This window comes from Elephantulus edwardii, unplaced genomic scaffold (assembly GCF_000299155.1).
Source record: "Elephantulus edwardii isolate Elephantulus edwardi_28Jun2011 unplaced genomic scaffold, EleEdw1.0 scaffold00086, whole genome shotgun sequence".
NCBI lineage: Eukaryota > Metazoa > Chordata > Mammalia > Macroscelidea > Macroscelididae > Elephantulus > Elephantulus edwardii.
The window spans coordinates 3601577-3604076 of record NW_006399836.1 but is presented as its reverse complement, the minus strand read 5'-3'; the positions used below and the strand labels follow the sequence as shown (position 1 = coordinate 3604076).

Below are 2500 nucleotides of genomic sequence, written 5' to 3'. Positions count from 1 at the left end.
CCCACACCTCCCTACTTGCCTCAGACTCAAGCTGCTGGTCCTGTATCTCAAGGCAAGGCGCCTGGCCAGGTGACCCTTCTGACCCCTCCTCAGATTTCTCAGTTCCCCCTCTCTGGACCCCCACCTGCCGCAGTGGAGATGGCCATGCAGATTCAGAGGGCAGCTGAGACTCAGCACCAGATGGCCCACATGCAAATTTTTCAAAGGCCGATGCCCCAGCACCCGATGCCCCAGATGACTCCCGTGGCCCCCATGGGTATGAACTCACCCCTCATTACCAGAGGTCCCGCTGGGCATTTGGAGTCAGGAATGGGGCCCACAGGAGTCCAACAGCAGCCACCCTGGGCCCAGGGCGGAATGCCTCAGCCCCAGCAGCTACAGTCTGGGATGCCAAGACCAGCCATGATGTCTGTGGCCCAGCATGGTCAGCCCTTGAACATGGCTCCTCAGCCAGGATTGGGCCAGGTAGGTGTGAGCCCACATCAACCAGGAACTGGGTCTCAACATACCTTACAAAGCCTCCTGCAAGTTCTCAGGTCTCCCAGCTCTCCCCAGCAGCAGCAACAAGTGCTTAGTATCCTTCAGGCCAACCCCCATCTGCTGGCTGCTTTCATCAAGCAGCGGGCTGCCAAGTATACCAACTCAAATCCACAGCCTCTTCCGGGGCAGCCGGGCATGCCGCAGGGCCAGCCAGGGCTGCAGCCACCCACCATGCCAGGTCAGCAGGGAGTCCACTCCAGCCCAGCCATGCCGAACATGAACCCCATGCAGCCGGGCGTGCAGAGGGCTGGCCTGCCCCCGCAGCAGCCCCCACAGCAGCTTCAGCCACCCATGGGAGGAATGAGCCCCCAGGCTCAGCAGATGAACATGAACCACAACACCATGCCTTCACAGTTCCGAGACATCTTGAGACGACAGCAGATGATGCAGCAGCAGCAGCAGCAACAGGGAGCAGGTCCGGGCATAGGCCCTGGAATGGCCAATCATAACCAGTTCCAACAGCCCCAGGGAGTTGGCTATCCCCCGCAGCAGCAGCAGCAGCAACAGCGGATGCAACATCACATGCAACAGATGCAACAAGGGAATATGGGACAGATGGGCCAGCTTCCCCCAGCATTGGGCGCTGATGCTGGAGCCAGCCTGCAGGCTTACCAGCAGCGACTCCTCCAGCAGCAGATGGGGTCCCCTGCGCAGCCGAACCCCATGAGCCCTCAACAGCATATGCTCCCAAACCATGCCCAGTCCCCACACCTACAAGGCCAGCAGATCCCATCTTCTCTCTCCAATCAAGTGCGTTCTCCCCAGCCTGTCCCTTCTCCGCGGCCTCTGTCCCAGCCTCCGCACTCTAGCCCTTCCCCAAGGATGCAGCCTCAGCCTTCTCCGCACCACGTGTCCCTACAGACCAGCTCCCTGCACCCTGGACTGGTAGCTGCCCAGGCAAACCCCTTAGAGGAAGGGTATTCTGCCAGCCAGACCAGAATTTGATGCTCGCTAGCAGTCCAGGCATGGCAAACCTCCATCGCGCATCCCACAGACCTGGGACTCCGCACCGACAGCTCAGACTTGAATTCAAACGTCTCACAGAGTACACTAGATATAGAGACACCTTGTAGTATTTTGGGAGCAAAAAAATTATTTTAACAAGACTCTTTGTACTGAGAACAATTTTTTAAATATTTCTTAGCTTAAAATTTCCCTTGGAACACATTAAGAACTGTGCAGTAGGTGTTTGTAGTTTAAAGCAAACCTGCAAGATGAACCTGACGGATGATAGAATGGAATACAAAGAATCTATTTTTGTTATGGCTGGTAGCCACCAGCCCTTCCCCTGTGTGTGGTTCAAGTGCGTGCTGGAAGGAGCCTGTGTCCTGTGATACTACCCACATGCCCCTTCTTGCACCTCAATAGAATTTATTAAAATTAATGAAAATAATGTAATATTAATAGTTATTATTTACTGGTGCAGATGGCTGACATTTTCCCCTATTTTCCTCACTTTGTGAAAATTTAAAAAAAAAAAAACAAAAAACATTTCTAATGCCAGAGGACAAAAGGGCTTAATGTTACTTTGAAAGTTGTATTCTACCAAGCATATATATGCACACTCATGTTTATTGCTGCTTTGTTCACAAAAGCAAAGAGTTAGAAACAACCCAAGTGTCCATCAACAAACAAATGGATAGGGAACCCATTGGCTATGTGTATCTCCACACAATGGAATACTATGCAGCACTGAAAAAGAACTCATGAAACATACAAAATAGGTGACCATGGAAGATATGCTGAGTGAAATATCTCAGTTACAGAAAGACAAATACTTTATAGTGCCACTGTTACAGAACAGAACTGATAGGAGTGTTGAGGGGAAACTTAAGAAAAGAGGATAAATAATTTACTTGGCAGTGAAACATGAGAGAACTGTATAAAATGAATATATGGTTAGATAATATTGGCATGACAAACAGAATTAGAGTTGCATAATAAAGTGGTGGAGGGGAGA

General features: G+C 51.1%; 1 pseudogene; it reads left to right on the top strand.

The window, feature by feature from the left end:
• Window positions 1-1641, top strand: part of LOC102844357 — an 89998-nt pseudogene extending 88357 nt beyond the window's left edge.
• The last annotated feature ends 859 nt before the right edge of the window (window positions 1642-2500 follow it).